This window comes from Heteronotia binoei, chromosome 13 (genome assembly GCF_032191835.1).
Source record: "Heteronotia binoei isolate CCM8104 ecotype False Entrance Well chromosome 13, APGP_CSIRO_Hbin_v1, whole genome shotgun sequence".
Taxonomy (NCBI): Eukaryota; Metazoa; Chordata; class Lepidosauria; order Squamata; family Gekkonidae; genus Heteronotia; species Heteronotia binoei.
Window position 1 is genome coordinate 24,809,232 of NC_083235.1, and position 27,452 is coordinate 24,836,683.

Consider the following 27,452-nt stretch of genomic DNA (forward strand, 5'->3'; position numbering starts at 1 on the left):
CCTGAAGGGAAGAAGAACATCTGCCATCTATATACATACACACACACAAATACGCACACAGCTATGCAGAACAGACTGGGTTTTTAAAAGCCTATTTGGGTAATTGTCCGTGGGGGTGGGGAGAAAGGACAGAGGATGGAGAGAATTCGGGGTTTAGCGAGGTCATTCTTACAAAGCTGCGCTTTTGAATTAGGCCGAGGGTCTGGAATGTGAAAGGGTGGGAATGTTGAGTTTTTCAAGGGGGAGGGTCTTAACACCATGGCATGTGCAGAAAAAGCATCTTGCGCAACTGTATGACAGTTGTAATTCAAGTGAATTAATCTCTTCCCTTGGAATAATGTCTGATCCATAAGGTCCAAATCCTGACATGAATCACGAGGTGCTCTCAGAGCAGACAGGACACTTGCAAAGTGTGTGCAGGGGTGAGGAGGCTAAATCAGAAACATATCAGAAAGTTAATTTCAAACTGTCTTTGTACATCGTCCAGTCAGTCCAGATAAAATTTTGATCAGCCCCTAGCTCAGGGGTGGCCGAACTGTGGCTCTCGCACATATTGTGTGGCTCTCAAAGCTCCCGCCGCATTTCTCTCTTCAAACTACTTCTCCATGCCAAGACAGCTGGTGGCTTGGAGAATGCATTTAAAATTGGTTTCTTTCCCCCATTTATTTGCCTCCCTCCGTGTCTTGTGGCTCTTGAAGATCTGACATTCATGTCTTGTGGCTCTCAAACATCTGACATTTATTCTATGTGGCTCTTATGTTAAACAAGTTTGTCCAACCCTCCTCTAGCACATTGATCCTCAGTGGGATGCTTGTGGGCCCCATGGTGCTGACTGATATGTTTCCCTGGTGCTCACTTGGTTCTTCTCCAGAGATTTCTCTAAAAACAAAGGGCCAGTCCTCTCTTTTGTCCACTTCACTAATGTAGGATTTGGTGCAGAAGGGCCCAGGGAGAGCCATTGATCAAGATCTGCTGGTAATCCTTGGCCCAAAAGAAGTCCACTTGCCTCAACCTGGGCCAGGGCATTTTCTGTCCTGGCCCCTACCTGGTGGAACAAGCTCCCATTGTAGATTAGGGCCCTGCAGGGACTGTTGCAGTTCCTATAAAACAGGGCCTGTAAGGCAGAGCTATTCCACCAGGCATTCAACTGAGGTGGTGGACATTTTGTTATTCTGTGGCCTCCCTGCCACAGGGACCCTGATGATAACTTTGCTGACCCATTTATCTTACACCAGCTGGGGGATGTGTGGAAGGAGTGGAGGCAACTGATACCACCAACTGCAAAATTAGAGTTTGTTTTTAAACTGTTCTGTTGTTTTGTTATATAAATCTGATTTTAACTTTGTATTATTGATTGCGGTTACCCACTCAGAACCTATTTGGAAAAGGCAGACTATAAATATAATATAATAAATAAATAAATATCGAGGTCTACAAGGATCACTCATTTTGAAATATCCTTCTCCAAAAGAGGATGCTTAGTAGGAACTAGGGCTTCTGACTCCAGGTTGGGAAATACCTGGAAATTTGAGGGTTGGAGCTTGAGGAGGGGAGATACTTCATTGAGGTATAATGTCATAGAGTCCATCTTCCAAGTGGCCATTTTCTCCAGGTGAACTGATTGCCGTTGCCTGGAGATCAGTTGTAATAGTGGGAAATCTCCAGCCACCATCTGGAAGTTGGCAACCCTACCTAGAACTTCCTAACATTTTGCTGTACCTCTCAATTTGTGATTGTTCCAATTTGTGACTGGTTCCTCCCCTCGCTTCCATGGCAGCCATTTTGTTGCTGTACCTATCATTGAGTCTCAAAATTGCCAGTGCGATTCATGTTTAGAACTCATTGTCAATGCTGAGGTGACTTAATAGTAGTACAAATTTCACAGATAGCGTAATTAACAGCAGTTGAGACGTTCCATAATTGAAGGTGACAATATATTTGACGAGGACGAGTGAGAGGAAAGAGATCACATCTCTTGTTTTCTTCCAAACTGTAAGACTTGTGTCTGACACTTAAGCCGCATCTGCGTCACAGATTGAAACTGGTTTTAACAGCCTTTCCTTCCTCCCAGAGAACTGTAATTCTGCGAAGGGTCTTTAACGAAGAATTTTTACATCTTTGCCATATTACAACCTCCCCCCCCCCCCCCCCCAAGCAATCTTTACAGAACATCATGTTGGTTAAACTTCCCAGCGTGAATTGATTCTTTGCGGGTTCACACACCTGCATGCTTAAGCTCCTCAAACCTGACCTGAACATAGTTAATGCACAGGGCAATTAGCATAACGTTTCACAGTTTTATGAAGAGATAAATCCATAGCATAGCCCCACCCATTCTGCTCAGGTGCTGCTGCATAACTATGCCTGTGTGGAAGAGTAAAGGTGAAAAGGCGGTGGATGTGGGAAGCTGGATCCCATGGTCAAGAGCCACTCGTAGCCCCTTTATCCCTCTCTTCCCACCACACAGAGAGGGGCATGTGTCTCAGAGCAATTTGTAGCTTGTTTCCCTCTCTAGATCAAGACTGAAAGCAACACACCATCTATCAGAGAGGTTTAATACTCTGTTCTCTGTCAGGGGCAACAGCCATAAATCTGGCACCTCTGAGGAGAATTCTGGTGGTATGGTTCTAAAGTGGAATCGTGGGCTGTATCACCACTTCCGATTGTTGGAGGCAAGAGCTACATTTTACGACTCACCCCCCCCCCCCCCATTAACAATTAGCACATCAGTGAGAGAGCTCCTGGCCCTCCATATTGCTGTGCTGGTTTTCCTCTGGTAGAGTATTCAGGACTAGCTCTGCCACTAGGCAAACTAGGCAATTGCCTAGGGTGTGCTGGCCTTCTGGGGGCACAAAGCCCCTCCCCCCATGTGACTTGGTGATGTTATCAGTGCGGGGGGGGGGGAGCCAGACATTAGCCTTGCCTAGTGTGCCAGACAGTCTAAGGCCAGCCCTGAGGATATTATTAATATGGGGGGAACTGTGAAGCCCAGTTTATGAAGTGCTATGGTCCATTTTACCACCTGAGCATCCTTCTACCTCAGTGCTACTTCATGTCTAGACCAGACCTTAGATACAGGCTGCTTAAATGCAGCTTCTGAAAGCTAAGTGGAGGAGCAATGAGGTGTAACATTTGATAGTTCTCCAGTCCCCACCAGTGCCATCTTGAGGCCCACCATCTCTGTTGTGGGTCTAAAGCAGAAGGCCCTCTGGTCCTTTTAGTCTTCCAGGGGGTTCAGTCTAAAATCACAGAATGCAGATTATTCCTGAAGCTAAGTAGACCCCATTGTGTGGTCCCCCTGTATGGGAGATTGTCTATGGTCCATACTACTCTAAGCGTCTTGGAGGATATGCCGTTTGGAATATCTGCTCCTTTGAAAACACCATCAGAAGAAGAAGATATTGGATTTATATCCTGCCCTCCACTCCGAATCTCAGGGTGGCTCACAATCTCCTTTATCTTCCTCCCCCAAAACAGACACCCTGTGAGGTGGGTGGGGCTGAGAGGGCTTTCACAGCAGCTGCCCTTTCAAGAACAACCTCTGCCAGAGCTATGGCTGATCCAAGGCCATTCCAGCAGCAGCAAGTGGAGGAGTAGAGAATCAAACCCGGTTCTCCCAGATAAGAGTCCGCACACTTAACCACTACACCAAACCAGCTGTGTTCATGCAACATCAGGGCTGTTTGCCAAAAGGGAAGGGCTGCTTGAAAGTGGGGGGGGGGGGCTGAGAAACCACCACGCATGTCCCAGCCACCTATGGCAGAAAATGGCCTCCTTTAGAGCAAAGATTGATTCTCTCCCTTTGATATCATTCCATTGGACAGATTCTAGTCATATCCAGACCATGTGGCTTCAGGTATCGCCCTCTTGTGCATGTGAGGCAATGGTAGTCGTTACTAACCTAGCAACCATCTTCCTTTGAATTCATCCTTCTAAGCGTTCTTTTGAAACACTTTCTATCTGTCCTGTTTATTTGCGGTTTCACAGTATTTCAGACCAACCTCTGTTGGTGTGAAATGAGTCTCTTATCTCCATGTACTTCGTCTGGATAGAGAGATTCCTACCAGGGTAGAGATGTGGGAATAGAGCTAGGCTCCTACACAAATAGCATTTGTTTTTATCATATTAATTGGCTCATTGCAAGTTTTATGAGGGTTTTACCGGTACCTATCAAATGCGCTTTCAGTCCTCTGAAGTGCTTTATGATCCAGATCATATTATTTACTGAAGCAACCCAGTGAAGGTTCAGTTTTTCAGAAGTCAAAATTGAAGTTTTCAGAAACAATGGCCAAGCTGAAGTATGAACCTTGGTGCTTCCTGATCTGAGCCTTTGGGCTGGTTCTTACATTACAGGAGCGGCGTGGTCCCCAAGGCATGCTGCTGGTGTAGAAAATAATTGAACATATGAAGCTTCCTTATATTGAGTTGGGATGCTGGTCCATCTAGCTTTGAAAAACTGTGCCTCCTGCAGCTCTCTTGGGTCTCAGGCAGAGAATGGTCGTTCTCAACAGCTGCTACCTGAAATCCTTATAACTGGAGATATTGGGGATTGAACCTTGGATCTTCTGAATGCAAAGAAGGTGCTTCACTGCTAAGCCAGGATTCCCTAAATTATGGCTTCATAGAATCATAGAGTTGGAAGGGACCTCCAGGGTCATTTAGTCCAATTCTTTGCACAATGCAGGAAACTCACAAATACCTCCCCCTAAATTCACAGGATCTTCATTGCTGTCAGATGGCCATCTAGCTTCTGTTTAAAAACCTCCAAGGAAGGAGAGCCCACCACCTCCTGAGGAAGCCTGTTCCACTGAGAAACCACTCTAACAGTTAGGAAGTTCTTCCTAATGTTGAGCCGGAAACTCTTTTGATTTAATTTCAACCCATTGATTCTGGTCCTACCTTCTGGGGCCACAGAAAACAATTCTACACCATCCTCTATATGACAGCCCTTCAGGTACTTGAAGATGGTGATCATATCACCTCTCAGCCACCTCCTCTCCAAGCTAAACATGCCCAGCTCCTTCAACCTTTCTTCATAGGACTTGGTCTCCAGTCCCCTCACCATCTTTGTCACCCTCCTCTGAACCTGTTCCAGCTTGTCTATATCCTTATTAAAATGTGGTGCCCACAACTGACACAATACTTCAGGTGAGGTCTTACCAGAGCAGAGTAAAGCGATACCATCACTTCACATGATCTGGACACTATACTTCTGTTGATGCAGCCCAAAATTGCATTTGCCTTTATAACTACCACGGACTTTGATTCAGATTCAATTTCCCGCTAATTGGGTCATTTCCACCAATTCCCTGGTCCTGCTGCAGACCCCCAGTTTTCCTTGCATGCTGTTCCTATCTTCCAGTAGCAACATTTTGGGGGAAATCAGTAGGATGCAGTGAGGGGGGCGGGGCAGGCACATTCTGTCTCACTGTGGAAGTATTTTGCATGAGCGGAAAACATAGCCTGGATCCCACCCATTGTTAGCCCTTTCTTGATGACTATCCTTGTTCTTCCTTTTTGGGAGTAGTGTGAGATGGAATGATAAAACCGCTGTTCATGCAATATCTTGTTTGATGCTCAGCATATGCATGGAAGTGTGCTCAAATTGCTCCTGTTCTCTAAGCCATGAGTCTTGTATGGTGAATCCAAGGCAAATTGGGGGTCTGCTGCAGGAACAGGGAATTGGTGGAAATGACCCAATTAGCTGAAAATTGAGTCTGAATCCAACCGATAATTTAGGCTTATCAGTGAAGCACCCTCTTTGCATTCAGAAGATCCAAGGTTCAATCCCCCGTATCTCCAGTTATAAGGATCTCAGGTAGCCGGTTTTGAGAATGACCATTCCCCACTCCTCCACTTGCACCTGCTGGAATGGCCTTGGGTCAGCCATAGCTCTCATAGGAGTTGTCCTTGAAAGGGCAGCCACTATAAGAGCTCTTTCAGCCTCACTTACCTCACAGCGTGTCTGTTGTGGGGAGAGGAGAAGGTAAAGGAGATTGACTGCTCTGAGATTCAGAGTATAGGGCGGGATATAAATCCAATATCTTCTTCAATATCTTTTAGTGAAATGTGCACAGGTGTATTTGTGCTTTTGCGCCAACAACTCTGCTTCAGAGCCTTTTGTGCAAGAGGTGGTTCCCTGGTGGACTAAGGCAAGTGTTTCTAATGTTATCACCACCCAGCTGCCCAAACAAGATGAGTTTAATCAGCAGTGCACGGTATTTAATGTGAACAACAACACTGCAATTCCGCAAGTATCGAGCCTCCTGCAAGTGGGTTCTTTTTTTACTGTAGTCACAAGAGCATGGCATAGCTTTTAATGGGTAATAAACAGAAGAGCATAATATCAAGCGATAATTTGGTGACTTCCATTAATGTCATGTTTGAACATGTTGTTAATGCTGCCATTAGCAATCCTGCAAGTTCTCTGAAGGCACTAGATGTAACTCCCTGTGGATCCTCGACTATGTAGCTTGAAGGAAGAAAGTTGGGGTACCATCCAGTGTTCCTCTAAGCTGAGGTAGTGTGAGCTGGCTCACGGTTTTTTAGCCTCCAGCTCACACATTTGTCTTTGCTCAGGAAAAATGGCCCCAGAGCAAACGAATTTATGCAGTAGCTCACAACTTTAATGCCAGTAGCTCACAAAGCAGAATTTTTGCTCACAAGACCCCACAGCTTAGAGAGAGTATTGGTGCCAGCTAAGTTGTTTGGGATCAATACTCTCTCTAAGCGTTGGGGTCTTGTGAGCAAAAATTCTACTTTGGGAGCTCCTGGCATTAAAGTTGTGAGCTACTGCATAAAATATTGTGCTCTGGGGTCGCCTTCCTGAGCAGAGACAAAAATGTGTGAACCAGAGGCTAAAAAACTGTGAGCTAGCTCACACTAACTGCTTAGAGGGAACACTGGTTGGGATAGCATCCCAGGGAAGCTGCAGAAACACTGAACCGATGCCTAGAGGCAGTTTTGGAATGTGAGATGACAACCTTAAGGTCGAACCTGAAACTTCAGGTGTTGCCCATTCCGGATGGGACTGAAAGAACAGGATTGTCGTTTCAGTGGGCTCTTGGAACCAGATTTACTGCTGGATAAGCATATGGTCACTATGGCCAGGAATGCCTTTTGCCCCCTTCAGTTGGTTTTCTGGGAAGACAAGATCTGTGATGCATCCCCTGGTTACATTTAGATTAAATTACTGCAGTGCACGCTATGTGGGGGCTGCCCTTGAAAAGTTTGCAAAAAGTTCAGTTGGTGCAGAATGCTGCAGCTAGGATATTAACTTGAGGAGGTTATACAGAACATATCCCTCCAGTCTTTGCTCACCTACCCTAGCTTCCAGTTTGCTTCTGGGCACAATTCAAGGTGCTGATGTTGACCTTCAAAGCCCTATAAGGTGTGGGACCAGCATATCTGAAGGACTGCCTGCTTCCCTCATCAACCTACCCAAGTGCTACAATCATCCTCAGAGGCCCTGGTTTGGGTGCTCCCACCCTTAGGTGACTGTCACCCTGGGAAAGAACCTTCCAGGGGTTGTTTTGTTGCAGGAACTCCTTTGCATATTAGGCCACACCCCATGATGTAGCCAGGCCTCTTTGAGCTTACAGGGCCTACTGTAAGCTCCAGGAGGATTGGCAACATCAGGGATGTGTGGCCTAATATACAAAGGAATTCCTGCTACAAAAAAAGCCCTGAAGAACTCCTTTGCGTATTAGGCCACACACTCCTGATGTAGCCAATCCCCGAAGAGCTTACAGGGCTCTTAGTACAGGGCCTACTGTAAGCTCCAAGAGGATTGGCTATATCAGGGGTGTGTGATGTAATATGCAAAGGAGTTCCTGCTGCAAAAAAAGCCCTGGAGTCTTCTCAAAAATGGCACTGAAACTGTTGAACTCTTTCTCCACAGAAACGTGTTCGTTCTCTTCTTTTGTGTATTCTCTCAGTTGGTAAGGACTTTTAAAATTCTATCTGGCATTTCCACAGTGATCCTTCCAGCCCTATATTTTAATTGTTGTTTTTAAGTTTGGGTTTAATTGTTTTAATGATTTGTTTTGTTTGGTTTTAATAGATTTTGTTATGTATGTTTTAAATTTTTTCACTTCCTTGGCCCTGATAAGGGCAGAAAGGCGGGGTATAAATTTTGTAAATACTATAATAATCAGCTTCATGTCTATATGCAGATGTCCTTTACCCTGTGTTTCTCTGTAGTAGCCCCAAACCAGGGTGTTCTCTGTTGTTTGCCTCTAGCATCTGCTTTCTGGAGATAGGCTACCTTTAAACATGGATGTTCCTTCTGGCTAGCATGGCTAATAGCCATCAAGAAAAGTGTCTTCCATGAGACTGTCTAATCCAGAGGTGTCAAACTCATTTGTTATGAGAGCCGGGCTAACATAAATGAAACCTTGTTGGACTGGGCCATGTGTGTCATAAAATGTAATGCCAGATAGTGAAGACATAAACTTTATAAAGGACACAAACACAATTAAAGATTTTTTTGAAACATACTTAAACATACTTAAAAGATTTTCACTCTTGCAATGTTTTGTTTATTTAACAGTTTCTGATAATTGACATCTCTTGCTCTGAATTATTGCATCAAAATGTAGAGACAGCGTCTGTGCTGTAACAGTCTTGAGTATGCTGTTTAGGTGTTGCTTGCAGGACTGATAGGAGCCCCTCCGGAGGCCTGATTTGGGCCTCGGGCCGCATGTTTGGCACCCCTGGTCTAATCATTTTCTTTAGAAAACACCAGTTTGAATAATGGTCATCCCCACATCTTGTGACAGTGAATTTTATATGGGTGTGGAAGTGTGACTTTTTTTTTTTTAAACCCTTCTGTTTCCATCTACTGATAAGGAAACTGAAGCTTCAGTAAACTGATAATCCCTCTGTATTTATTTAAAATGTTTTTATTCCATGTTTCTGTCTGATCAGGATCCCCATACTGGATGTTTTGCCCTCAGTTTGTAAGTGGAGGATCTGTTTCTTGCAAACTTCCATTAGGGAGAGGCAGGGAAATTGGGAAAAAGAAACAATACATAAATGTAATGTTATCTTAGGAACGTATGTGTGATGAGAGAAAGTAGCTGTTGGCCCGGTAAGATTTGAACTGGGGGCTTCTCCACTTGTGGCTGAAGTGTTTGACACACTGTACTGGTTCTTGTGTGTGTGTGTGAAGTGCTGTCAAGTGATGGAGACCCCGTAGGGTTTTCAAGACAAGAGATTTCAGAGGTGATGGGCTCAGGGCGATTAACAACAATCAAAACAACATAGTGCTAAAATAAAATCACAATAAAATCATTAAACATTTCATATAATTTTGCATAATTTCAAACAATCCTTCCAGTTTCAGTTTCATTCCCTAGAGTTCAAGATGGTTAGTTCTTATTGAACACTACATCTAATAATGATGTTAGGTCTTGTTTAGCGCTCCACATTTATAATGGGATGGGTTTAAATACCAATGCTGTGGGATGTTGGAATAGCGGTCGCCTCCCCTTTAGATGTTAAATGCTAGCCTAAACAATTCTGTCTTGCAGGCCCTGCAAAATTGTGGCAAGTTCCACAAGGCTGTGATGTTTTCGGTGGGGGCATTCTGTAGGGCAGGGGTTGCCACTAAAAAGGCTCTCACTCTAGTGGTGGCCCAGCTTCTTTTGACCCAGGGATCATGAGAAGATTTTGGGAGCTTGATCGAAGTGCTCTCTGAGGCTCATATGGGGAAAGGCGGTCCCGGAGGTAGGCAGGTCCAGGGCCATATAGCGCTTTAAAGGTCATAATAACCAGCACCTTGAAGCGAACCCAGAACGCCACAGGCCACCAGTGCAATGATTCCAGCGGAGGTTGAATGTGCTCCCATAAAAGTAGCTCCATTAACAACCTGGCTGCCACATTTTGCACCAGTTGCAGCTTCCAAATTTGCAATTGCTTGCCTCTGCATAGCAACCCTTGACTTCCTTGGTGGCTCCCATCCTCGTGCTAACCAGATCTGATTCTGCTTAGCTCACTGGATCTTCCTGTGGAAGCAGGAAGAATACCCAGTGAACCCGAGCCTCTCAGACAGTCAGAGGGGCTTGGGGGGAGGTCTTCCTGCTTCTGCAGCCAACTTGGTGTAGTGGTTAAGTGTACGGACTCTTATCTGGGAGAACTGGGTTTGACTTCCCACTCCTCCACTTGCAGCTGCTGGAATGGCCTTGGGTCAGCCATAACTCTTGCAGGAGTTGTCCTTGGAAGGACAGCTGCTGTGAGAGCTCTCTCAGCCCCATCCACCTCACAGGGTGTCTGTTGTGGGGGGAGAAGATATAGGAGATTGTAAGCCACTCTGAGTTCTCTGATTCAGAGAGAAGGGCGGGGTATAAATCTGCAGTCTTCTTCTTCTTCAACTTCAGCTGCAGAAGCAGGAAGAAAACCCACTGAACCCATCTATCTCTGACAGTTGGAGAGATGGGGGGGGAGCTCTCCCTGCTTTCTGCAGCCGAAATTTCTCTCTCCCCCACCCCCCCTTGCTCCCTCCCTCGAAAAACATTTTTCAGTGAGAGCAGTTACACAATATTAGATTTTTGGCTAAATGATCTTCAGGGTGAATTCAGACCACTCACTGACTCCATCAAACTCTAGCATCAATCCATACACGCCATGCTCACTGTAGCTTTATCCTTGTCGCCGGTGTAATAATTCCACAAGCACACCGTGCCTGAAGGATTAAAAGTTTTATTGGAACAAAAGCAGAGCCTTTCCTGGCCTCTTCTTGAACAAAAACTAACAGCCAACAACCAGCGGAGGGAAATGAAACTCAACTACGGCCAGTGTTCCCTCTAAACTGAGTTAGTGTAAGATAGCTCAGGAAAAAATGGTCTCAGAGCAAACTAATGCAGTAGCTCACAACTTTAATGCCAGTAGGTTACGAAGCAGAACTTCTGCTCACAAAACTCCACAGGGGTGGCCAAACTTGCTTAGTGTAAGAGCCATATAGAATAAATGTCAGATGTTTGAGAGCCGCAAGACATGAACATCAGATTTTTTAGGGAAGGAAGGAAGATGGGGAGGAGGTAGAGGTGGAAAGAAAGCAACTTTAAATGCATTATCCAAGCTGCCAGCTGGCTTGGCTTGGCGAAATGGTTTAAAGAGACAAATACCTTCTCCAAGCCAGCCAATGGGTCAGTGGGGGCTTTGAGAGCCACACAATATGTGTGAAAGAGCCACATATGGCTCCCAAGCTGCAGGTTGGCCACTCCTGGTTTAGAGGGAACATAGACTACAGCAGGGCTTTTTTTGAGCAGGAACACAGTTCCGACTGGCTTGGTCTCAGGGGGTGTGACCTAATATGCAAATGAGTTCTTGCTGGGCTTTTTCTGCAGGAAAAGCCCTGGACTACAGCATATGCTTTTGGCCCTAAGGGACCAGGGGAAAATAACTGCAATAAGGGAGCATCACCAAATTCACAACTTGCCACGATATAATGCAGGGATTGCCTTTTCTCACTAATCAAGGATCCTTGAAACCTCCAGGATACCCTGGAGGGAGGAAGTAGAGCAGTCAGGATGGAGGCAAACTGCGGAGAGGCAGCTTTCTGTCTCTAAGCATAGACCACATGGGGGGCAGGCTACTGGCAAAGAGTGGCCCTAATAATGCACCGCATTAGATTAAGTAAGCAAAGGACATCTGGAGTTGTTTGCTGTGCTTCTCAGACACACCCAATTGGGGGAAATGGGGGCCAGAAGGGAAGCAGAGTCCTCTGGTTGAGGGAGATGGATGGAAATAAAGCCTCTTACAGACGGGGCTTCTTTTTATGTGGCTTTAACATCATTGTGGGTTCTCAGCTTTCAACATGTTAAGCGCTTATTTTGGGGGCTGTCTAAGAGAGTTGTTTCATCTTCCACTTTGAGATAAGCATCAGCTGGAAATCTAAAGCAGGAATGAAAACCAATAAATGCATCCCTTCCCGCAAACTCTCATTTTATAACATTTGGAAACTTCTACTGGGTGGAGGGAAGACTTTCCCCCCTTCTGCAGAATCTTCTGATGCTGATTTATTCTAGGAGCCAAATGGCGAGGGTGGGTGGGTGGGGGAGGACAGCACAACTTTGCAGTCCCCGACCGCCTTTTCCGAAAGATGCTGCTTTCTTCATTCTCCCAGCCCAGCCATCCTTGTCTGACCGTACTTGTCCACAAAACAAATTATCCCCCTGGTGCCTCTGCTTTGATTGTCTTTTTTAGCAAGGTTTCTCACACCGTGATTTTAATCTGTGTTCCCGTTCTCCCTTCTGCAGCCCCAAGGGAGAATGAGGGTTATGTGGATGGGTGCGTGTGCAAATAGACTGATTCACCTGAACCAAACAAATTATTTATCTCTTTTAAAATATCAGGGAGGTGGATTTATCCCCCCCCCCCTTTTAAAGCAACAGTGGCAGACTAAATTCACAGTAGGGATGGTGGGCGAAAAGGGGTGTATCAGCACAGGATGGAACACGTAGACAGGGATTGTCCTGGTCTGGCTGGCTAGCGTGTTCTGGAAGCTATAAGCAGGGTCAGCCCTGGCTAGTATTTGGATGGGAGACCGCCTAGGAATACCAGGGTTGCAGTTTGGTGTAGTGTTTAAGTGTGGGGACCCTTATCTTGGAGAACCGGATTTGATTCCCCACTCCTCCACTTGCAGCTGCTGGAATCAGCCATAGCTCTGGCAGAGGTTGTCCTTGAAAGGGCAGCTTCTGCGAGAGCTCTCTCAGCCCCACCCACCTCACAGGGTGTCTGCTGTGGGGGAAGAAGGTAAAGGAGATTGTGAGCCGCTTTGAGACTCTGAGATTTGGAGTGGAGGGCTGGATATAAATCCAATGTCATCTTCTTCTGAACATCTCTTGCCTTGAAAACCCTAAAGGGTCACCATGAGTCGGTTGTGACTTGATGGCACTTTCCACGACCACCAGACAGGGATTGCGGCTATTTGAAGGCTGGGAAATCCCTGGAGATTTGCAGTGTGGAACCTGAAAAGGGCAGAGCTTGGGAAGGGGAGGGACCCCAGCCAGCTATAATGCCATAGAGTTCACCCTCCAGAGCAGCCATATTCTCCAGGAGGTCTGGATTCTGCCATCTGGAGATCAATTGTAATTCTGGGAGACTCCCAGGCCCCACCTGGAGGCTGGTAACTCTAGGCCGGGGTGGCCAAACTGTGGCTTGGGAGCCACATGTGGCTTTTTCACACATATTGTGTGGCTCTTGAAGCCCCCAAAGCCCCATCAGCCAGCTTGAAGAAGACATTTGTCTCTTTAAACCACTTGTCAAAGCTAAGCCAGCTGGTGGCTTCAAGAATGCATTTGAAGTTAAAGTTGCTTTCTTTTACCTCTCCCTCCCCATCTATTTTCCTTCCTTCCTTGTCTTGTGACTCTCAGACAGCTGACATTCATGTATTGTGGCTCTCAAGCATCTAACATTTATTCTAACATCTAACATTTATTCTATGTGGCTCTTATGTTCAGCAAGTTTGGCCATCCCTGCTCTAGGCTATTGGTAGCTCTGGAATTGTATGGAAGGGTCTGATTGCTGTTGTGGGGTATCGTAGGGCACATGTTTGGGGAAAAAATAAAACTGTGTTAGATATTTGCTAGTAAAACTGGACTTGTGTGGTGGGAGGAGGTGTGAATTATTTCACGCTTCCCTTTCTTGGGATCGTTTGGGGGTGAGCAGGAGGGCCTCTGTCACCCTCGATCACCCCATTTTTTCATTCCGGCGTCTGACCTTATGTGCCATCAGCAATCGGCTCTCGTACAAATCAAGGGGCGTGCGGCGTGGTGCGAGGAAAGGGAACTTTGAAATGCAATTTATGATCCTTCCTGATAAGATCTTATAAAATTTCCCGGGCACACTTGAAATTACATTTCCATAGCTCCCTAGCACTGATCTCCTTGAGTATATGATACTTGCCAGTTTTATGGCTACATTTATTGCAATAATAAAGGGGAATGGTGGGGCTGGTGGCGGCGGCAGGGGGAACGGAGAGCGTCGGGACCGTTTTCCTCCCCCACCTCTTTCCCAGCTTGACAGCAGACACAACTTTAGTATTTTCAAATGGAGTGCCCATTGAGGTACAGGCCCTTGGCTCAGTTCTGTGAACCAGAGCAAAGGGATACATTAATTGTAGTTCTGCCAAATTCCAAAGAGCCAAAAAGTCAAGAACACAATCCATGCAATACTTTTTATTGGGACCAACCCAGGGACACATAACAGTACGTGAGCTTTCTAGTTCTGAAGAGCTCCAAGTTGGCTTGTTCCGGTTTACTAATCTGTACTTCTGTATGCCTCGTGGTGCAGAGTAATAAAGCTGCAGTACTGCAGTTCGAACTCTCTGCTCACAACCTGAGTTCGATCCCGGTGGAAGCTGGGTTCAGATAGCTGGCTCCAGGTTGAATCAGCCTTCCATCCTGGGGGGAAAGTGTAAATGACTGCGGAAAGCAATGGCAAACCACCCCGTAAAAAGTCTGCCGTGAAAACGTCGTGATGTGATGTCACCCCAGAGTCGGAAACAACTGGTGCTTGCACAGGGGACTACCTTTTTTACTTCCCAAAAAGTGTGTAGTAGTGAAAGCATTCTGCTTTCAGGCATCAAGGTTTGGCCACACTAAGGTTGCCATGTCTGACTCAGGAAATATCTGGGGACTTTGGGGGTGGAGCCAGGAGCAAGGGTGTGACAAGCACGATTGAACTCTGTTCTGGCCATCACTTTGAAAGGGACCGCACTCCTTTTAAATGCTTCCCCTTCATTCAAAATAATGGAGGATGGGGGCACCTTTTTTGGGGGGGGCTCATATAACTGGACCCCCTGGTCCAATCCTTTTGAAAATTGGAAGGGGGGGTTGAGGAGAGGCACCAGATGCTGTGCTGAGAATTTGGTGCCTCTGCCTCAAAAAAACAGCCACTCACCCGAGCCCCAGATACCCATGGCTCAATTCTCCAGTATACCCTATGAAGACAAGTCTCCATAGAGTATAATGGAGTGCCCAGCGGACATTTAACATCTCCCCCTGATTCCTGATAACCCTGAAGTGGGGGGAGGGCCTCCAAACCAGGGGGATCCCCTCCCCCCAACTGAGGATAGACATTAGGGTTTGTAGAATCTTTCGGGATCAAGTGCCGTGTTCTACTGGAGAAAGTTTTCCTTCCAGACGTTTTGTTCTCAGCTGGGGAGAACATCCTCAGTGGCGTTGCAGCTGTTCTCCGCAGCTGAGAACGAAACGTCTGGAAGGAAAACTTTCTCCAGTAGAACACGGCACTTGATCCCGAAAGATTCTACAAACCCTAATGATGTTACCAGCCGTGAAAACCTGAAATCTTCGATGAGGATAGACAATCCTGTGTCCTGCCTTCCTCCTCTGTGGTGGGGACTTGCATCATTCTCCTCTTCCATTTTCCCTTGCAACCACTATGTGGAGGTAGACTAGGTGGAGAGCGGGGCTTTTTCTGAGCAGGAGCACACAGGAACCCAGTTCCGGCTGGCTTGGCATCAGGGGATTTGGCCTAATATGCAAATGAGTTCCTGCCAGGCTTTTTCTACCAAAAAACCAACTATGGTGGAGAGAGTGATTGTCTCAAGTCACCCAGCAATCTTCCATGGCGCGAGTGGGGATTTTGAACCCGGGTCTCGCAGATTTTGGTCTGACACTTTGCCAGCGTACTTTTCACACTGTGCTATCTCCCCAGTGGTCTGCATGGTTGCTTTGAGGCTGGTTGTGGGACTGGAGCATGTAATTCACATGCCTAATTTATGTGTTGCAAACCATTGAAACAATCTGTATCAAACTGCAACACTGATTCTGTTCCAGGAGAATCTGAATTCCATTTAGCTGTACTAATTTATACAACTTGGGTATGCCTGCATGGTTTTCATGATTTATTTTGCTTTTTTTGTCCTGGGGAGAATCAAAGCACTTCACAGAATACCAGAGTATGTATGTAGAAGAAGATATTGAAGATATTGGATTTATATCCCGCCCTCCACTCCGAAGAGTCTCAGAGCGGCTCACAATCTCCTTTACCTTCCTCCCCCACAACAGACACCCTGTGAGGTGGGTGGGGCTGAGAGGGCTCTCACAGCAGCTGCCCTTTCAAGGACAACCTCTGCCAGAGCTATGGCTGACCCAAGGCCATTCCAGCAGGTGCAAGTGGAGGAGTGGGGAATCAAACCCGTTTCTCCCAGATAAGAGTCCGCACACTTAACCACTACACCAAACTGGCACACACAGACCCTCTCTCTGGTAGCTACTACCTAGAGTTGCCCACCTCCAGGTGGCACTTGGAGATCCCCCACTATTACAGTTGATCTCCAGACAACCAAGATCAGTTCCCCTGGAGAAAATGGCTGCTTTGGAGGGTGGACATTGAAGTCCCTCCCCAAACTTCACCCTCCCCAGGTTCCACACCCCAAATCTCCAGGTATTTCCCAACCCAGAGCTGGCAAGTACCCCTACCCTCCCACTGCACTGACAAAGGTTGAAGCCGTCCTCCATACTAAGTGGCTCTTCTGTTGGAGGAAAAGCCACTTAAATTGGAGGAAGCCTCTTTAGGCTGGAGGGAGACTCTTTGGAGGAAGGTTGGATCTGCCACACCATGATCAAGTTTTGCTGTCTTCACCAGAGCTTGTCCGCATACTTCCAAGCCTAACATTATAGCTATGAGGACTGGAAAACTGAAACAAGTTTTTAGGGTGCAAAATTCTGGTGGCAATACAAGTTGCACAGATTAGAGCAGGGGTGGCTCTTTTGCACATGTGTGGCTCTTGAAGCCCTCACCACTCTGTCGGCCTGCTTGGAGAAGGCATTTCTCTCTTTAAATCACTTTTCCAAGCCAAGCCAGCTTGTAGCTTGGAGAATGCATTTCTAGTTAAAGTTGCTTTCTTTCCACCTCTCTCTCCCTTCTCCATCTCCCATCTGTTTGCCTGCCTTCCTGCCTTGTGGCTCTCAAACATCTGACCCTCATGTCTTGTGGTTCTCAAACATCTGATGTTTATTCTATGTGACTCTTATGTTAAGCAAGTTTGGTCACCCCTGGATTAGAGTAAGAACATAAGAAGAGCCCTGCTGGATCAGAGCAGTGGTCCATCTAGTGGCCCAGTCTAGCATCCTGTCACACACAGTGGCCAACCAGTTCCTCTGGAGGGCCAACAACAGGGCAGAAAGACTGAGTTCTTCCCCTCATAAGAAGCCCTGGTGGATCAGATCAGTGGTACTTCTAGTCTAGCATCTTGTCACACACAGTGGCCAACCAGTTCCTCTGGAGGGTCAAAACAGGGCATAGAGGCTGAGGCCTTCCCCTGATGTTGCCTCCTGGCACTGGGATTATGTTGGGACATGAGCAAGTTTCTTTCCTGATGTCATGAAAGAATTAACATGTTTACTTGTATATTCTAACTTCCTAGTTAGTTTGTTTCAGGACAATGGAAAATGGTGGAAGATAGAAGGGCCTGGTGTGATGTGGTTGATGGGGTCACAAAGAGTTGGACTTGACTGTGTGACTGAACAACAACAAATCATGTCCCCCTCACCTTAGTCATCACTTTCCTAAGCTGGAAAGTCCCAGACTCTTCAGCCTTTCCTCATAGGGAAGATGCTCCAACCCCCTTATCATCTTGATTGCCCTGCTCTGTACTTGTCTCAGCTCTGCAATGTCCTTTTTAAGATACAGTGACCAGAACTGTACACAGTATTCCAAATGACCTATACATGCAAGGCTCCGGTGTACAGTTGTATTCCCTCGGTCGGTTTCAATGGGTTCAGTGAGAGGGGATGGGGAACGTGGCTTCCTTTCCTAGGATGCTTCCCATCCTTGAAGTTGTGGGCTTGATGGGCAGGAAGTGAGAATACAGGCAGCTTCCATCTGGCCCTGCCCTAAGCTGAAGCCCAGATTCACCAGGGCTAGAATCTCCTAGTGCAGGCATCCCTTTGGGGATCTTTGGAATTCAGACATGTGGTGGGAGCAGCCACAAAATGGCCGCCACCATAGTATGTGGAGCCACACTCATTACAGATGAAGACTAAGTTCAGGAAACAAGAAGAGTGATTTAAAAAGACACACATTTGGAAAGTGAGAGAGACTAGAACCAACACAGCAGCTGCCACCCTGTATTATTGTAATCTGCACGACCAATCAGAGCTCCAGTGGCCAATCAGATGCTCTAGTGGGCGGGAGCCCTATCTGGCCTTACCTACTTTCGAAAAACACTTGGTAGGCACCAGGAACCATTTAAAAATGGTCAGGTTGTGCATTGTGAGGCAGCTGCTAGAGATTGGAACTAGGATCTGAGAGAACCAAGTTCGAATCGCTGTCTGCCTTGAAGCTCATTTGATGACCTTGGGCCTGACAGTTGCTCACAGTTGAATGTACCTCACGTGATTGATGTGAGAATAAAAAGGACTGGAGGAAGCCATGAATGGCACCCTGATCTCCTTGGAAGAAGGGTGGGATAAACTTTATTAGAGTATTATTTATTAGCAGTATTTATATCATATAAAGCCTTTACAGAGTACAAGAAAATGGATTCCTGCCCTGAGATTTTTACAATCTAAAAATTGTTCTGAGGGAAAGAACAAAGGGAGAGGAGGTGGAAATAAAGAGAAAGGATTTACAGTTGTAGTTACACAGACTGGGTGGGATCCAGTGATCTGCTCATGCAGGGATCATGGATCTTCCCCACTTTCCTTTCACACCTCACCCTTGTGACTCCAGGAAAGCTGATTTCCAGCACTGCAGGATCTGCACAGAGTTGAAGCCATGCGGGTTGATGGACCACAGTGAGGAGTAGAGATGTGAAGGCCCAGGAAAAACTGGAAAAATTCAGAAAAAAAGGGTGTTTTCCATTTTTTTTCCTGAAACTTTTTTGTTTTTTTTCCAAAAAATTGGAAAAATTGAAGAAAAGAAAAACACTGATTATGGAATGTTTTATTTTAACATGATGAATAAAATAGTTTAAGACAAGGTGTTCAAATATTTTCCAAATCATTTCTAAAAAATACGTGTGGTATCAGATTATTCTAATTTCTGTGCACTGGGGTCAAGCAAATATTAGCTCATGCCCATTCATTGAAACGTAGTCCTACACTCCCTTCTATACACTTCCCACCTCTTTAATTTTTTTATGAGAATTAGTTTTATACTGTAGAGAGGAAATATGAATAATGGTTACTTCTGGATTTTTAAAAATTGTTTTGTGGAGGTTTTTTGTCTGTTCCACATAAACTAGTAAACAGTTCAGGAGAGTGTTTCTCGATTTGTTACAGTTACAAATAAATATTACTGAAAAAGTAAATTCTGTTTGTAATAATTGTGTGGCTACACTATTTTTTTAATATGCTAGCTGTGATAATTTCATGCCAAGTAAAATTGTCCATAGTCATTTTTATGTTCCTAAAGTAACAGAATGACTTTCACTCTGAAAAACAAAAAAGAAATGTTAATGTAGCTTTTTTTTTCATTTCCCCCCAAAATTTCCGTTTTTTTTTTCAGCATTTCTGGAAATTTTACATCTCTAGTGAGGAGGGAGTAAAATCACTTCCTTCTTCATCAGCAGAGCTCCTGTGAGAAGGAAAAAGAAGGATAGATCCATAATCAGCTGTTGAGTATCCATAGGGAAGGGATACCAGGGGGTTGTGCCAAAGCATTTCATGGAGAAGTAAATCTAAGATATTCACAAAGTTTTGAGTGTTTGAAACATTATCTCAGTAATCCTTACAACAGCCCTGTTGGGTGGGTCAGAATTAAACTTAAGCTTAATTCTGACCCACCTAGCAGGGCTGTTGTATAGACGGAAAGACTGTTGCATAGACTGAAAGAATAGGGGATTGCCCTAGTTCACTGGCTAAATTTGTAACAGAAGCAAGCTGTGATCACCCCTCGTTCTTTGTAGTTGACAGCTCAGTCTCATTAGCCACTTTGTTAACCTGTTTTTCCTGTACAATCGTAACTGAACCATTAACTGTAGAGAGAGATTGTCGCCCAGCAGTGCACACAAGGTTTTGCATTGCTGCTGTTGTTGTTTTTGCTCTTGTCAGTCAGCCAACTCCAGCCTCCTCCTCTTCCTCTGGATGAGGGGGGTATCGTCTGGAGGGGATTAAAGCCCTAGCCTCACATCCGCAGAATCGAGTGTGGGATCAGCCGGGATGCAGCCCGGTCGTGTTCTTACAAGGGATAATAATAAGTCTTAATAACCTGCCAAGACCTGAGCTCAAAGGGAAGAGCAATGTAGAGATTTCTGAGTGATGAGCCTGCATCGATCTCACCACCACTGGGGATAAAAGGGTTGCTTTCCAGAAGCCTCCCACTGCATTTGGGCAAAGAGGGCTCAGCTTTAGAGGATTCTCCTTCCCCGTGCCTGTGTCCCCAACCACTTGAAGCTATCTGCAGTCCTCCATGTGGACTCATCCTCTGTTCTTTCCTAACCATCAGCTGCAACTTCTGTGCTGCTTCAGCTCAATGCGCCTCCCTCTCCGGTTGGCTCTTGCCCAGAATGACTGAACTGGATTTCCATCAGCGATTAGGTGCGTTGGGTCCTGTATACTGATCACTGCGGCTTGTCTTTTGCAGCCCGCTTCTGTAAGGGTAATGGCCCATAGGTTCGTGGAAGTGTCTTTTAAGATCTACAGTTCACTACTCTCTCTCGGCTTGGCTTCGTGAACGAAGATTTAAGAAGGGTGCAATAGTCCACGTCTGCTGCAGGCTCGCTGGTGGCTGACAAGACCAATGCGGGACAGGCAGGTCCGGCCACAGTGGCTGCAGGGAAAGGTCTGATTTAGGGTTGGTGCTGTAGAAGTCCGATTCTTCCTCAATCTCCTTTTGTCCTCAAGACCAGCTATGCGTGCGTTCTCAAAAGAAGAGACAGCCTGGTGGACGGTGTGCCTCCATGCTTTGCGATCTGAGGCTAGGTCAGACCACTGGTGATGGTTGATCACCATAGTTCACTACTATGGAAAGATAATGTCAATGTGTCCAAGCGGATATATCCATTTGTGCAAGTCCACCTTTGTGTTTGCATACAGCTATTAAGGATTTAATAATTTGCTTAGACATTTATGCCACCCTACACTGCTGAGCGACATCAGTCATGAGGAATTATGATTACCATGGGATCACTGTCAGAAGAAAGAAAGTTATGATCCCGCCTATACTGAAATTTTGAGTAGCACCATAAAATGTATTTTAATTGTTATTTTATTGTTTTAAATTGTAATCTTAAGTTGTTTTTAAATTGACTGTTAGCTGCCCTAAGTCTGCTTGCGGAGAGGGCAGGATAGAAAACTAAAGTAATAAATAAATAATAAATAATATTTATGGTAAGTGGTTATATTATAAATGGAAATTATAGATGTTTGTACACACATGCTAGAAGTGTTCAAAGTAAAATTGGTGAGTTGGAATGTTTAGTGTTGGGAGAAAACATAGACATTGTGGGAATTTCAGAAACTTGGTGAAATGAGGAGAATCAATGGGACACGGTGATTCCTGGATATAAGTTATATCGGAAGGATAGGGAGGGAAGGGTTGGAGGTGGGGTGGATCTGTATGTCAGAGAGGGCATACGGTCCAGTAAGACTGAGGTCAGAGAATAAGATTCCCTTCTAGAAATGCTTTGGGTTGAAATAGAGGGCCCAAAAGGAAATTTAACTATGGGAGTTTGTTATCGCCCACCAAATCAAAAGATAGAGGACGATTATAATATGATAGAAGGCTTAAAGATACTGTGTGGAATACTGTGTGCAATTCTGGTCACTGCACCTTAAAAAGGATATTATAGCATTGGAAAAAGTGCAGAAAAGGGCAACTGGAATGATTAAAGGTTTGGAACACTTTCCCTATGAAGAAAAACGCTTGGGGCTCTTTAGCTTGGAGAAACGTCGACTGCGGGGTGACATGATAGAGGTTTACAAGATTATGCATGGGATGAAGAAGGTAGAGAAAGAAGTACTTTTCTCCCTTTCTCACAATACAAGAACTTGTGGGCATTTGATGAAATTGCTGAACAGATAAAAGGAGGTACTTCTTCACCCAAAGGGTGATTAACATGTGGAATTCACTGCCGCAGGAGGTGGTAGCAGCTACAAGCATAGCCAGTTTCAAGAGGGGGTTAGATAAAAATATGGAGCAGAGGTCCATCAGTGGCTATTAGCCACAGTGTGTCTAGAGATGTATATATATATATAATTTTTTTGGCCACTGTGTGACACAGAGTGTTGGACTGGATGGGCCATTGGTCTGATCCAACATGGCTTCTCTTATGTTCTTATGATGGTTAGTGGTGTGAGCAATGGGGCTACTTGCGTGGTGATGTTTCAGCTTGCATTAAGATGAAACCCGGGAAATGACATCTAGCCTTCTTAGTTGAACTGTAGCACTGAAATGTATAATTTACAATGGTTTAACTGTTTATTTAATTTTAACTTAACTTATGAATGTAATTTTACTTGTTTTAATCGCTTAATTGTTTGTTGTAATATTGTATTTATTATCATAGTATATACCGTGTCGTGTTAGCCGCCCTGAGCCTGCCTTTGGCGGGGGAGGGCGGGATACAAAAATAAATTTATGATGATGATGATGTTTCCATTAAAGGAAGAACTCTAAAAACCTCAAAACACACGCACACCCAAGAAAACCCAAGAAGTTCAGTGGCACTTTAAAGATTAACAAAATTTTATTTTGGACTAAGGTTTTGGGGCCCTGACCTGGATATCCCAAGACAGCCCAGTCTTATCAGATATTGGAACCTAACAGGGTCCACTCTGGCTAGCATTTGGATGGAAGACCTCCAAAGAATATCAGGGTGGGATTCAGAGGCAGGCAATGGCAATCCACCTCTGAACATCTCTTGCCTTGAAAACCTTATGGGGTTGCCATAAATCGGCTGTGACTCGATGGCAAAAAAAAAGTTTGGGGAGTTAGTGCTCACTTCATCAAATGCATGGAACGATACTTCTGGAGAAAACCTATTTACAAGCAACTTGGGGTGGATATGAAGCAGCACATGAACTACGGTTTGTTACAAAGCTTGGCTGGTTCACGGTTCACAATGCATTGTTTGCAATCCAAAGGGCTGCCATGAGCTTCCACAAATTTTTAAGTTCCTGAAGACCAGAAAGCAGGGGTTTAAATGTCTCTGAGCCATTTAAACACCTTTCTGCTCTTCACAAAAAGCAGTTGAGCAGCAGGAAACAGAAAGCAGGGGCTTAAATTACTTTGTGCTAAAGGGTTTAAATGGCTTTCTGCTACCTGCTGCTCAACTGTTTGATTGAAATGACTCGGAGCCATTTAACTCTCTACATGAACAGACAGACAATGAGGATTCCATATTCAGTTGGTCCTGCTAAACAGGAACAAATTTCCACTTTGTATGAAATCCACATAAGCAGAACCGATGTTAAAAACATGTTTTAAAACATGTTTTTTTAAATTAAATCATTTTTGAAATAAATTTTTAAAAGAGCTGTACTTTTAAACATTGTCTCATTGTCTGATTCAAATGATCTGAAGGGGATTTATTACTTTGAGTTGCCATCTGAAAAGCTCCAAAATAAGGTACACATTATGGGACCTACATAATGTAGGTCCTACTGCTCCGGCTGCAACACCACTGAGGATGTTCTCCGCAGCTGAGAACGAAACATCTGGAAGAAAAACTTTCTCCAGTAGAACACGGCACTTGAGCCCGAAAGATTCTACAAACCCTAATGATGTTACCAGCCGTGAAAACCTGAAATCTTTGAGGAACTACATTTGTTAGAACATTAATAGTGCCATCCTAAGCAAAATTATCGCTCTGGCCCGGATAGCCTAAGCTTAGCAGATCTTAGAAGTTAAGCAGAGTTGGGCCTGGCTCGTATTTGGATGGGAGACCTCCAACAGATACCAGGGTCATAACATGGAGACAGGCAATGGCAAATCACCTCTGAAGGTCTCTTGCCTTGAAAACCCCATGGGGTTATCATAAGTCACTTGTGACCTGATTTGTTGTTGTTCAGTTACACAGTCGAGTCCGACTCTTTGAGACCCATGGACCAAGTCACACCAGGCTCTCCTGTCTTCCACCATCCTCCGAAATCCATTCAAATTCATGTCAATTACATCAGTAACGCTGTCCAGCCATCTCATCTTTTGCCGTCCCCTTCTTCTTTTGCCTTCTGTCTTTTCCAGCATCAGGGTCTTCTCCAGTGAGTGCTCCGTTCTCATTGGGTGGCCCAAGTTATTTGAGCTTCAGCATCTGACTTAGAACTGACTGATTGGATCTTCTTGCAGTCCAAGGGACTTGATGCCTCCCTCAAAAAAAAAGTAACACTTCTAATTAAAGTCAGTGGGTTTGGAGCCATCCAGTTATTCTGCTGGTGAAAAGCGAAAGAAGAGTTGTCTTTGACTACCCCAAAAGGATTATAGTGAGGAGGACTATGGGACCAATATAGTCCAAAGCCATGTGAGATGAGGCTACCAGAAGGAGGACAATTGGGTAAGATTGAGTATAAAAACTGTCTGGATCCAACCCAATATAGTCTTAGAAGGGCGCAACTTGGTTTAGGATGGCACTGGAGCAATGTTTTATTAAAGTATATTATCCCTGTGCTCTAGTAATTTAAAGTCACTTTTTGATGGTCTGGAACATCTTTTCTGGTGAGATTTTTCTGTTAACGTGGGATAAGGAACCATTCCTTGAAACAAGGAACAAGCAGTGAACCTCTTTCTGCTTCACTTCCATCTGCTGCTTTGCTTCAAAATGTGGACATTTTTCATTATAGATACGTCTTCTAAATAGAAAGACTGGCTTTAAACTTAATGCGTTTGATAGAGGGACGTGGATTTAGTTTTATGAGATTATACGGGGATTAGTCTTATACTCAAATACCTTAAAACCGAACCCATCACCTTTTATATCAAGAGCACGGAATTAAAGCCTGCTTTTTCCATGCTAAAGATTGAACTACGAGTGAGGCGATTGGCCTCCTGAGGTGAGATAGCATATATATGACATATTTATTCATTAAAAGATTTATACCCCACCTTAATGTTTAGAGATGAAAAATACTCAAGATCGCTTGAGGTAAAATCCATACACAACATTTAAAAACAGATTAGAGCAAGCATGAAAACTTACACACAACTGAGACACATTTTTAACTAAAAAAGGGCTTTGTGACATAAAAAGAGTTTTCAGCTAAACTTGGAAGGCTTCTAAAGAAGGAACTGCCTACAGGGCAAGGTAGAATGAGTTCGGAAAGAGCTAAAAAATGCACTTGGGCCAGTTCCCACCAGCTGGTTTTAAGAACACAGAAGAGCCTTGCTGGACCAGACCAGTGGTTCATCTGGTCCAGCATCCTGTCTCACATGGTGGCCAACCAGCTCCTCTGTGAGATCTTGTCTCACTAACCTGTTAAAGTTCTTTGAGGGGATAAACAAATATGTGGACAAAGGGGACCCAATAGATGTTGTTTACCTTGGCTTCCAGAAAGCTTTTGATAAAGTTCCTCATCAAAGACTCAGTTGAGTCATGGGGTAAAAGAACATGTCCTCTTGTGGATCAAAAACTGGCTAATTAATAGGAAACAGAGAGTGAGTATAAATGGGCAATTTTCACAGTGGAGGGTGGTAAACAGTGGGGTACCGCAGGGCTCAGTACTGGATCTGATGCTTTTTAATTTGTTCATTAATGATTTGGAGTTGGGAGTAAGCAGTGAAGTGGCTAAGTTTGCAGATGACACTAAATTGTTCAGGGTGGTGAGAACCAGAGAGGATTGTGAGGGACTTCAAAGGGATCTGTTACGGCTAGGCGAGTGGGCATCAACGTGGCAAATGAGGTTCAACGTGGCCAAGTGCAAAGTAATTCACATTGGGGCCAAAAATCCTAACTATAAATACAAGTTGACTGACCAAGAGAGAGATCTTGGGGTCATGGTAGATAACTCACTGAAAATGTCGAGAAATGTGCAACTGAAATAAAAAAGGCCAATGCTGTGCTGGGAATTATTAGGAAAGGAATTGAAAACAAATCAGCCAGTGTCATAATGCCCCTTTATAAATTGATGGTGCTGCCTCATTTGGAATACTATGTACAATTCTGGTTACCACACCTCAAAAAAGATACTATAGCATTGGAAAAAGTGCAGAAAAGGGCAACTAGAATGATTAAAGGGTTGGAACACTTTCCCTATGAAGAAAGGTTAAAATGCTTGGAAAAACATCGACTGCGGGGTGACATTATAGAGGTTTACAAGATTATGCATGGAATAGAGAAGGTAGAGAAAGAAGTACTTTTCTCCCTTTCTCACTATGCAGGAACTCGTGGACATTCAATGAAATTGCTGAGCAGTCAGGTTAGAACTGATAAAAGGAAGTACTTCTTCACCCAAAGGGTGATTAACACATGGAATTCACTGTCACAGGAGGTGGTCTTATGGAGTGCGGTCCATCAGTGGCTATTAGCCACATTGTGTTGTTGGAACTCTTTGTCTGGGGCAGTGATGCTTTGTATTCTTGGCGCTGTGGTGCAAGGGGACAACAGTGGGAGGCAGTGTTCCCTCTAAGCTAAGTTAGTGTGAGCTAGCTCACAGATTTTTGGCTCCAGCTCACACATTTTTGTCTTAGCTCAGGAAAAATAGCCCCAGAGCAAACTAATATATGCAGTAGCTCACAACTTTAATGCCAGTAGTTCACAAAGTAGAATTTTTGCTCACAAGACTCCTTGGCTTAGAGCAGAGGTGTTGAACTCATTTGCTATGAGGGCCGGATTGGTTTCTAAATGAGACCTTGTTGGGCCAGGCCATGTTGGGTTGGGCAGGGCCATGTGTGTACCTATTTAAGATTAAGTAGCAGAGATATAAATTTTATAAAGGACACAGAAAAACACAAATATATTTTTAAAAAACCATACAACATGCTGAAAACATTAGCACTCATTGGTCTTAAAGGTGCTTTCTTTGTATTTCTCCCATGGGATCCTGGGAGCTGGCTCTTTCCTTCCTTCCCCAGGGGACCGGAGGGGCAAGGAGCCTCTGCCAATAGAAAGGCTTGGCTCAGCTCTGCAATTGAGAGAGCCTGGCAAAGCAAGCTATTCCTCCCCAAGGGAGGAGCCTCAGCCAATGGAGAAAATAGAGGTTTTGCTCTGTAGCTCCTGTGCAATTGAGCAAGCCTAGCAAACCAAGCTGTTATGCAGAAGGAAGCAAGAGAAAGGGAGAAGGAAGCAGATGACAGCCAGTTGTTCGGGGGCCTGATAGGAGCCATCCGGGGGCCTCATTCGGCCCCCAAACTGCATGTTTGACACCCCTGGCTTAGAGGGAACACTGGTGGCAGGGCTTCTAGTATCCTGGCCCCACTGGTGGACCTCCTGATGGCACCTGGTGTTTTTTTTGGCCATGGTATGACACAGATTGTTGGACTAAGTGGGCCATTGACCTGATCCAACATGGCTTCTCTTATGTTCTTATGTTCTGGAGAGTCAACAACAG